Source organism: Arachis ipaensis, chromosome B1 (assembly GCF_059453495.1).
Source record: "Arachis ipaensis isolate K30076 ecotype BB chromosome B1, ASM5945349v1, whole genome shotgun sequence".
Classification (NCBI taxonomy): Eukaryota; Viridiplantae; Streptophyta; class Magnoliopsida; order Fabales; family Fabaceae; genus Arachis; species Arachis ipaensis.
The window spans coordinates 108,068,285-108,079,924 of record NC_142436.1 but is presented as its reverse complement, the minus strand read 5'-3'; the positions used below and the strand labels follow the sequence as shown (position 1 = coordinate 108,079,924).

At 38.9% G+C, this 11,640-nt stretch overlaps 1 non-coding gene across 1 annotated transcript; it reads left to right on the top strand.

Moving 5' to 3' along the window:
• Positions 1-11,200: 11,200 nt before the first annotated feature.
• On the top strand, positions 11,201-11,308 carry LOC148577842 (small nucleolar RNA R71). The gene has a single exon (XR_015904566.1). It is a non-coding gene; the product is annotated as a small nucleolar RNA R71 (small nucleolar RNA).
• Positions 11,309-11,640: the final 332 nt, after the last annotated feature.

Below are 11,640 nucleotides of genomic sequence, written 5' to 3'. Positions count from 1 at the left end.
AGGGGGAAAATCCCACTCTGGTGGTATCACAGGTACGTAGTCATCAGCTAACTCAGGCTCATCAGGAATGATAGGCTCAAGTACCGCCTCATTCAAAGGTTGAGCTGGTATAGGGTGCTCGGGATTATCAGGAAAAGGATGTACAGGTGCGTCAGGATGTAACCAGGATAAGGGAAAGTCGTAAGGAGTATCGGGGTCAAAATGCGGGCTAGATAGAGGATGTTGAAAAGCTCGATTAGGTAACGCATATCGTCTAATACGAGGCTCCAATCCCATGATGAAGTAACTGTGATGTACCGGATCCTCGTAGACGTAAGGGTCCTCGAACTCATAGAAGATCACGCCCGTCTCCATCTGAGGGGGGAGGAAGGGAGAGAAGGGGTAAGAACTGGGGAGTTCTTAGTAGGGTCGGGGTTATTAGTTACGTTCATTTATTTGATTCCGATTAGCAGATAGATATTAGAATACAGTAAAGTAGTAAACAGTAGTTTAAATAGATAGGGAAAACAGAAAACAGAACACAAACAGAAGAGTGCAAGAAAATAAAGCATAGACATAGCACTCAAGCAAACAAACATAAAGAAATTGATCAAACACAAGTAGGAATGCAACAGAGAATAATGCACAGACAAGAATGATGCATGTCTAGTCCTAGTGCAGGTAATGAGCTCATTTGTCGGTTTCTACCCGCTCCCGACGTAACCCAGCATTACTAGCCGGATATGGCTTTCCTGTTGGCTATACCCCTGTGTACAGGAAATAACCCCTCTGCCACCACAGGGTCCACTGCACGCAGGAAATAACACATCTGCCACTGCAGGATTGTATGCCGACACACCTTCTGTATACAGGAAATAACCCCTCTGCCACTACAGAAATGGAACAGGTGGTCATGGTACTTTTGTAGCAGGAAATAACCCCTCTGCCTTACAGAAATAAAATATGGATCTGTACCGCAGGAAAGCGTTTCTCAGTGGTTGCACCATTATCTATCTGACTGCTACAATGCAGTAGATGAACATATAGATATCTCTGAGGTTGCCTTAATGCAACAGATGACCTCTCAATAGGTCCTCTACTCTTTATCATATTACTCTCTTCGCTTTGTCTCTTTATTCTGCTCTGTTTGTTCCTTTCTCTGCGCTTCCTCACTTTATTCTGCTTTCTCTATTTAACGTATGTATTTAAAGCTTATGTAAATTTCGGTATGATTAGTTAGCCTGCCCCAAGTATAGGTTCATTAAGTCTATACTGAAACAGTTTAACTTTTCATATAATACCTAACCCTATTCGCAAATCAAGAACTAACTATGTTGCCCTAGTTCGTTCACTAGTCTTTGTCTGTTTCTCTGTTGTTAAAATTTTACAGACTTTTTCTTCGATTTTTATCTTTTCTTCAACTTTTTATCTTTTCTTTATCTTTGCCTCACTAATATGTTTTTACCACTCCCTAAGTGTTTTATGAAGGTAATTATGAGATTCTGCGCTTAAAGTTGTCTTTCTAAAGCTTTTACAGAAAACTGCCTTTTTCGCATTATTTTATTATTTTTATTAAAATATTATTTTTAATTAAATATTATTATTTAATATTTTATTATTATTTATTATTTTATTAATATATTTTCGAAAATTAACTTTGCTTTAACCTTTAACCTTTAAAATTCACTTTTTACCACTCGTAACTTTTAATATTTCTACTTTTACCACCCTAACTTCCAGAAATTACCATATAACCCCTTAAACACCAAAAATTTTACTTCCTTGCCCTTTTATGAATCAAAAAGGTGTTCTTCATTGTTCTTCACCACACTCAAAGTGTTCTTCATGTTCTTCATAAATTCTTCAGATTCTTTCTCTGTTTTTACCCGTTTTTCAGTCTTTTCAGCAACCGATTTTTACTATAATTCATAATAAATTAGCAGCCACTAAAACCCCATCTTTTCTACATGATTTCAACACAAATTGAACCTCAATTTAAGCTTAGGGTTTCGTTTTCCCAGCTGCCCAAGAACATGAACTTTAAAGCTTAAATTTCATCAAATTTCATTAGAATTTCACCAAATTTTCACCAAAAATCAATCATATATGCAACCAATTTTTAGCACAGCCAAATAATACAACATTCACACATCTCAAACACAATTAATCAATATTAATTTCGTGACACCCTACCTGGTCTTGCTGCTCCTAATTCAATCAAACTTTCAGGTGGTCCTTAAACACTTTTTCCTCCTAAATCACATCAAGAAAACACATATTTAAGCATGTTTCCTTGAAACTGAATCAAAAGAGAGATGGTACAGCCAACTCACCTTGATCCCAGCCTTGATAAGTCATATGATCATGTAGAGAAAGAAGAGAGGATCATTTTGGTCGGATTGGAATTTTGATTTGAGTTTTAGTTCAGCAGAAATCAAGCTTTGAAGATTTGGAACTAAGAACTTTTCTCTCTTTTTCTCTCTACCTATTTTCGGCCACAAAGTGAAAATGAGCCAGCCTTGGGGGTTTTGGGGGTGTAGGGTGAGTTGTGATTGGTTGGCTTGGAAGTGGATTAAAATAATATTAAAATATCTCAGGTGTATAACTACTAAAACTAGATGTATCGGAACACTTGCAAAAACACGTCTAAAAATTATTTTCTAAGCTACTAGCATAAATGACACTAGTAACATATTTATTATGAGAATGAAACATGAATAATGAGGCCTTAGCATTGCTAAAGTCATTAGGGAGTGCTGGTGCTAAGCTGCACCAGTAAATTGTGAACCCGGTTAAACCGGTTTTCTGTTTTTAACTAAAACTGATCAGGTAACCTTATAATATCATTCAAGAGGCTTCTAATACTCATATAATGATAATATCATCCTATTATCTCTCTCCTCTCATAAATCGAGTCCGGTTTGTCAAACTGAGATTATTTACGAAAAATCGAATTAAAACTCCTAACCGATACGGTTCAAAAACTAGATTCCTCGTGATTGCATTATCGAGCTTGTCTCGGAAAAGGTTCTAACTTAAAGATGACATAATGACAATGAGGATTGAGATACTTGATGATATATCAAAGGTTTTCCCCTCACTGATCTTCCGGAGAAATTCGTACTTTCAGAATAGATCTCGCGTACTCGAAAACCGGGGTTGTTACAATAAAACTCAAGACTCGGCTCACGAAGATAAACCGACCCGAGCACATACATACATACATACATACATACATACATGTATATATATATATATATATATATATATATATATATATATATATATATATATATAAATACAAAGTTACAGAACCTATTTCTCCAAAATAACCTCTAAGAGGAAGTTCATACATCAAATACATAAGTAGTGGAGATATTAAGTATCTAAATAAATGCATTTAACCTAATAGAGCCCCAAAAGATAAGGATCTTCGCTAATTAGAAGCTTCCAGCATGCCTTAATAAGGAGCCTCACGTCCTGCGTCTGAAAAGCACAAAATCCGCATGGGTGAGTGATCGCCTCGTGGACTATGTTGGTATAGAATTTCTCAATAAAATTCCGTTGCATGTATAGCTCTACCCAACAACAATCCTCGAGTATCAAATTTAGAAAGGGATTTAGTTGTCCCAAGTTCAACCCCAATAAAAGTAACCGAAGTATTCAAACCTTGGGTCGTCTCACAAGGAATGGGCAAACATGTGCATCAACATTGGTTAGAATTCCGGGGTTGCAAGTCATGAGTGAGAAATTAAACTGAGAATCTTAATGAGCAAGTAATCTTGAAATGCAAGAAACTAATTCAATTGACTAAAGCAAGTTGTAAATAATTCCAAACTAATAAAGTAACATCCAATGTGATTCTATTCTAAACTAAACAAGGAACTATAACTGAGACAAAGTAATCAAGATTTTTGGGTTTTCAAATAAGAATAATAATAGCAACTCTTGGCTAAGCATGGGAATTGAGATCGCCATCCTTGTCTCCTTATCAAACATTGACAATTATGAGATACCAACCCACTAAGTCTACTTCTCAAAAGCCTTAAGTACGTATTGTCTACTCCTAGGCTTGAAGTATGTTAAATAGATTTGATCACATCAACCCATAAGTCCCAACCTATCTACTAATTAGATTAGTAGTGGGTTAGTGTCAATGGGTATCAAATTGATCACCTACTAATTAGATTAGTAGTGGGTTAGTGTCAATGGGTATCAAATTGATCACCTAGGATTCTCAAATCACCAATTCAATGAGACCCAATGACTCAAGGTCACTTACTTCCCTTAGTTTATGCCAAGAGTTAAGAAAACTACTCCATAATCAAAGGAAACATTTCATCAAACACATGGTAAGCATTAATAAAAGACATATTCAAATTGCAATTAAATTGGAACTAACAAGTACCCATTAACAATTATCAACATACAATCACTCAAACAACACAATTAATCATGAAAAATCATCAATGCAACAATAACAAATCAAGATCTATAAGATTCATGAAATGGGTATAAAATGACAAACAACAAGGAAACATAAAACTAACACAATATCTAAACAAAATTATACTAGAAAATTCAAATTAAACAATTAAAACTAGTAATTAACAAGATCCAATTCAAGATTCAACAAAGGAAGATCAAATAAAAGCTAGATCTAGAGAGGAACAATAGTTTCTCTCTCTAGAAGAACAAAGAACCAAAAACTAGCTAAAATTATGTCTTAGTCTAAAAATGATTGATCCCCCCTTTTCTCCTAGCATCCTTCGGTCTTTTCCATGCAGAACCAGCTTGAATTTGGGCCTCTTGAGCCTCAGAAATCGCCAGGCACGATTTCCTTTAATGAGGTCACGTGCAGCCTTCCGCGCGTGCGTGCCATGTGCGCGTGCGCGTCGGTGGAATTTCTCTGATCCACGCGGATGCGTCCATCCTTGCGCGCCGCTTCCAGCTATCCTTATCCACGCGTGCGTGCGAGGTGCGGGTGCGCGCTCTTGCTGAAGTTCCCAAAATCCAAATCTTCATGTTCGTTCCTCTTGTGCATGCTTTCTTTCTCTCTTCTAGGCCATCCTTGCCCTATAATTTCTGAAATCAGTCAACAAATACATCACGGCATCGAATGGCAATAAAAGAGGATCAAAATATAGCAATTCTAAGGCAAAATAAGCATGTTTTTTTATCATGAAGCAAAATTAGGAAGAGAACATAAAACCGCGCAATTCTAGTGAGAAATATTGACAAAACCCTCCAAATTCTACACAATATAAACCACAAAATTGGGGTTTATCAGTGAGAACCAGAGGTTCTCAGCATGGTAACAGTGTCTACATATCTAACATATAATGTCCTGGGAAAGCCGAAGGCAATCCTAGAACTTCCGACATAGAATTAAAGCTTATAAACATAACTAAACCATAAAATAAAATAGGAAACTTGGTGCACGAAATTGAGATCTCAGGCAACGGCGTCAGAAACTCTGTACGCATGTCTTAATAAATCATTTTTCATTCACAACTTCGATACAACTAACCAGCAAGTGCACTGGTTCGTCCAAGTAATAAACCTTACGTGAGTAAGGGTCGATCCCACGGAGATTGTTGGTATGAAGCAAGCTATGGTCACCTTGTAAATCTCAGTCAGGCGGATATAAAATAGTTATGGAGTTTTCGAACATAAATAATAAATAGATAGAAAATAAGGATAGAAATACTTATGTAATTCATTGGTTAGAATTTCAGATAAGCGTATAGAGATGCATTCGTTCCTCTGAACCTCTGCTTTCCTGCTGTCTTCATCCAATCAATCTTACTCCTTTCCATGGCTGGCTTTATGTAAGGACATCACCGTTGTCAATGGCTACTTTTAATCCTCTCTGGAAAATGGTCCGATGCACTGTCACTGCATGGCTAATCGTCTGGAGGCATCACCCTTGTCAATGGCTGCATCCCATCCTCTTGTGAAAATAGTCCAAATGCTCTGTCACAGCACGGCTAATCATCTGAGGTTCCCGATCATACTGGAATAGGATTCACCCTCCTTTTGCATCTGTCACTACGCCCAGCACTCGCGAGTTTGAAGTTCGTCACAGTCATTCAATCCCAGAGTCCTACTCGGAATACCACAGACAAGGTTTAGACTTTCTGGACTCTCATGAATGCCGCCATCAATCTAGCTTATACCACGAAGATTCTGATTAAGAGATCCAAGAGATACTCATTCAATCTAAGGTGGAACGGAAGTGGTTGTCAGGCACGCGTTCGTGGGGGAATGATGATGATTGTCACGTTTATCACATTCAGGTTGAAATGCGAATGAATATCTTAGAAGCGGAATGAGTTGAATTGAATAGAAAAACAGTAGTACTTTGCATTAATTCATGAGGAACAGCAGAGCTCCACACCTTAATCTATGGAGTGTAAAAACTCTACCGTATGAAAATACATAAGTGATAATGGTTTAGGCATGGCCGAATGGCCAACCCCCATGAAAGTCTAAGATAGCATAAAACTGATCAAAGATGTCTAATACAATAGTAAAAAGTCCTATTTATACTAAACTAGTTACTAGGGTTTACAAAAGTAAGTAATTGATGCATAAATCCACTTCCGGGGCCCACTTGGTGTGTGCTTGGGCTGAGCTTGAATGTTACACGTGTAGAGGTCAATCTTGGAGTTGAACGCCAGTTTGTAATGTATTTCTGGCGTTCAACTCTGGCTTGTGACGTGTTTCTGGCGTTTAACTCCAGACAGCAGCGTAGAACTGGCGTTCAACGCCCTTTTACGACATCTAAACTCGGCCAAAGTATGGACTATTATATATTTCACGAAAGCCTTGGATGTCTACTTTCCAACGCAATTGGAAGCGCGCCATTTTGAGTTCTGTAGCTCCAGAAAATCCACTTTGAGTGCAGGGAGATCAGAATCCAACAGCATCAGCAGTCCTTCTTCAACCTCTGAATCTGATTTTTGCTCAAGTCCCTCAATTGCAGCCAGAAAATACCTGAAATCACAGAAAAACACACAAACTCATAGTAAAGTCCTGAAATGTGGATTTAACATAAAAACTAATGAAAACATCCCTAAAAGTAACTAGATTCTACTAAAAACATACTAAAAACAATGCCAAAAAGCGTATAAATTATCCGCTCATCACAACACCAAACTTAAATTGTTGCTTGTCCCCAAGCAACCGAAAATCAAATAGGATAAAAAAAAGAGAATATACTATAAATTCCAAACTATCAATGAAACATAGCTCCAATTAAATGAGCGGGACTTGTAGCTTTTTGCCTCTTGAATAGTTTTGGCATCTCACTTTATCCATTGAAGTTCAGAATGATTGGCATCTATAGGAACTCAGAGTTCAGATAGTGTTATTGATTCTCCTAGTTCAGTATGATGATTCTTGAACACAGCTATTTTATGAGTCTTGGCCGTGGCCCTAAGCACTTTGTTTTCCAGTATTACCACCGGATACATAAATGCCACAGACACATAATTGGGTGAACCTTTTCAGATTGTGACTCAGCTTTGCTAAAGTCCCCAATTAGAGGTGTCCAGGGTTCTTAAGCACACTCTTCTTTTGATTTGGACCTTGACTTTAACCGCTCAGTCTCAAGTTTTCACTTGACACCTTCACGCCACAAGCACATGGTTAGGGACAGCTTGGTTTAGCCGCTTAGGCCAGGATTTTATTCCTTTAGGCCCTCCTATCCACTGATGCTCAAAGCCTTGGGATCCTTTTTATTTACCCTTGCCTTTTGGTTTTAAGGGTTATTGGCTTTTTGCTCTTGCTTCTTGGTTTTAAGAGCTTTTGGCTTTTTCTGCTTGCTTTTTTTTTTTTTGCCTATATTTTTTTTCTTTTTTTTTTTCTACAAGCTTTGTTCTTTGCTGCTTTTTCTTGCTTCAAGAATCATTTTTATGATTTTTCAGATTATCAAATAACATGTCTCCTTATCATCATTCTTTCAAGAGCCAACATATTTAACATTCTAAAACACCAACTTCAAAAGACATATGCACTGTTCAAGCATACATTCAGAAAATAAAAAGTATTGTCTCCACATCAAAATAATTAAACTAAGTTTAAGGATAAATTTGAATCTCATGTACTTCTTGTTCTTTTGAATTAAAGTAGTTTTTATTTAAGAGAGGTGATGGATTCATAGGACATTCATAACTTTAAGACAAAGTTACTAAATACTAATGATCATGTAATGAAGACACAAACATGGATAAGCACTTAACATAGAGAAAACGAAAAACAGAGAATGTAAGAACAAGGAATGAGTCCACCTTAGTGATGGTGGCGTTTCCTTCTTGAGGAACCAATGATGTCCTTGAGCTCTTCTATGTCTCTTCCTTGTCTTTGTTGCTCCTCCCTCATTGCTTTTTGATCTTCTCTTATTTCATGAAGGATGATGGAATGCTCTTGATGTTCCACCCTTAATTGTCCCATGTTGGAACTTAATTCTCCTAGGGAGGTTTTGATTTGCTCCCAAAAATTCTGTGGAGGAAAGTGCATCCCTTGAGGTATCTCAGGGGTTTCTTGATGATGAGCTTCTTCATGTGCCTGTTGAGATCTATGAATGTACTCTCTTGTTTGCTCCATCCTTTTCTTAGTGATGGGCTTGTGAGATGAATCTTTCCATCTCTCATGGCTCAGAGGTGGAAGCAATTGTCTTCCCTTTCCTCTTTCTTGAAGTTTCTCTGGCCTTAGGTGCCATTAATAGTTATGAAAAAACAAAAAAAAACTATGCTTTTACCACACCAAACTTAGAATGTTGCTCGCCCTCGAGCAAAAAGAGAAAGAATAGAAGAAGAAGAAGAAGATATGGAGGAGATGGAGGGATGTGTGTATTCGGCCATATGGGTGGGATTGGGTGGGAAAGAGATGTTGAATTTTGAAGGTAGGTGGGTGTATGGATGTGAGTGGTAAATGGAAAACAAAAGGGATGACCATGAATGGAGAGAGAGAGGGTGAGGTAGGTGGGGATCCTGTGAGGCCCACAGATCCTGAGGTGTCAAGGATTTACATCCCTGCACCATATTGGGCATGCAAAATGCCCTTGCACACAACTCTGGGTGTTCAGCGCCAGATTGGTGCTTGTTCTGGGCGTTGAACGCCCATTTGTTGCCCATTTCTGGCGTTGAACGCCAGAACCATGCTTGTTCTGGGCGTTCAGCGCCATCTCTTCTCCAGGGTGTAATTCTGGCGTTCAAACGCCCAGATGCTGCCCATTTTGGGCGTTCAGCACCAGAACCATGCTCTGTTCTGGCGTTGAATGCCAGCCAGATGCTTCTTACTGGCGTTTAAACGCCAGTGAGAACCTCCTCAAGGGTGTGATTTTTCTTCTACTGTTTTTGATTCTGTTTTCAATTTTTATATTTATTTTGTGACTCCACATGATCATGAACCTAATAAAACATGAAAGAACAAGAAAAATAAAATTAGATAAATAAAAATTGGGTTGCCTCCCAACAAGCGCTTCTTTAATGTCAATAGCTTGACAGTGGGCTCTCATGGAGCCTCACAGATGTTCAGAGCATTGTTGAGACTTCCCAACACCAAACTTAGAGTTTGGATATGGGAGTTCAACACCAAACTTAGAGCTTGGTTGTGGCCTCCCAACACCAAACTTAGAGTTTGTCTGTGGGGGCTCTGGTTGACTCTGTTTTGAGAGAAGCTGACTGTGCCTCTTTTCCATGTTTACAGAAGGGTAACCTTGAGTTGTAAACACAAGGGAGTCCTCATTCAATTGAAGGACTAATTCACCTCTGTCAACATCAATCACATCTCTTGCTGTGGCTAGGAAAGGTCTTCCAAGGATGATGGATTCATCCTCATCCTTCCCAGTATCAAGGATTATGAAATCAGCAGGGATGTAAAGGCCTTCAACCTTTACTAACACGTCCTCTACTTGTCCATAAGCCTGTTTTCTTGAATTGTCTTCCATCTCTAATGAGATTTTAGTAGCTTGCACCCCAAAGATTCCCAGTTTCTCTATTACAGAGAGGGGCATGAGGTTTATCCCTGAACCAAGGTCACACAGAGCCTTTTCAAAGATCATGTTGCCTATGGTACAAGGTATTACGAACTTTCCAGGATCCTGTTTCTTCTGAGGCAATGTCAGTTGATCCAGATCACTTAGTTCATTGGTGAACAAGGGAGGTTCATCTTCCCAAGTCTCAATACCAAATAATTTGGCATTTAGCTTCATGATTGCACCAAGGTACTTGGTAACTTGCTCTTCAGTAACATCCTCATTCTCTTCAGAAGATGAATACTCGTCAGAGCTTATGAAGGGCATAAGGAGGTTCAATGGAATCTCTATGGTCTCTAGATGAGTCTCAGATTCTTTTGGTTCCTCAAAGGGAAACTCCTTATTGATCACTGGACGTCCCAGGAGGTCTTCCTCACTGGGATTTACGTCCTCCCCTTCCTCTCCAGGTTCGGCCGTGTTGACTATGTCAATGGCCTTGCACTCTCCTTTTGGATTTTCTTCTGTATTGCTTGGGAGAGTACTAGGAGGGATTTCAGTGATCCTTTTACTCAGCTGGCCCACTTGTGCCTCCAAATTTCTAATGGAGGACCTTGTTTCATTCATGAAACTTACAGTGGTCTTAGATAGATCAGAGACTAAGTTTGCTAAATTAGAGGTATTTTGTTCAGAGTTCTCTGTCTGTTGCTGAGTGGATGATGGAAAAGGTTTACTATTGTTAAACCTATTTCTTCCACCATTATTAAAGCCTTGTTGAGGCTTTTGTTGATCCTTCCATGAGAGACTTGGGTGATTTCTCCATGAGGGGTTATAGGTGTTTCCATAAGGTTCACCCATGTAATTCACCTCTGCTATTGCAGGGTTTTCAGGATCATAAGCTTCTTCTTCAGAAGATGCCTCTTGAGTATTGTTGGATGCAGCTTGCATTCCATTCAGACTCTGAGAAATCATATTGACTTGCTGAGTCAATATTTTATTCTGAGCCAATATGGCATTCAGAGTATCAATTTCAAGAACTCCCTTCTTCTGAGGGGTCCCATTACTCACAGGATTCCTCTCAGAAGTGTACATGAACTGGTTATTAGCAACCATGTCAATGAGTTCTTGAGCTTCTGCAGGCGTTTTCTTTAAGTGAATGGATCCACCTGCAGAGGTATCCAATGACATTTTAGCTAATTCAGACAGACCATCATAGAATATGTCCAGGATGGTCCATTCTGAAAGCATGTCAGAAGGACACTTTTTGGTCAGTTCTTTGTATCTCTCCCAAGCTTCATAGAGGGATTCACCTTCTTTCTGTCTGAAGATCTGAACATCCACTCTAAGCTTACTCAGCTTTTGAGGAGGAAAGAACTTGGCTAAGAAAGCCTTGACCAGCTTATCCCAAGAGTTCAGGCTATCCTAAGGTTGAGAGTCCAACCATATTCTAGCTCTGTCTCTCACAAAGAGACACACATAAGAACCATTGAGTCCACCCAAAGAGACACACATAAGAACCAAAGAGACACACATAAGAACCATTGAGTCCACCTAATCATCCATGCCCTCGGGAACATGGGAAGACATCTCTACAACGTTATTGCGAGAAGACATGAGACCAACTAATCCTACAATAAGAAAAGAAGACAGGATTACCAAAAATATCTCGGACGAGGGGCAAA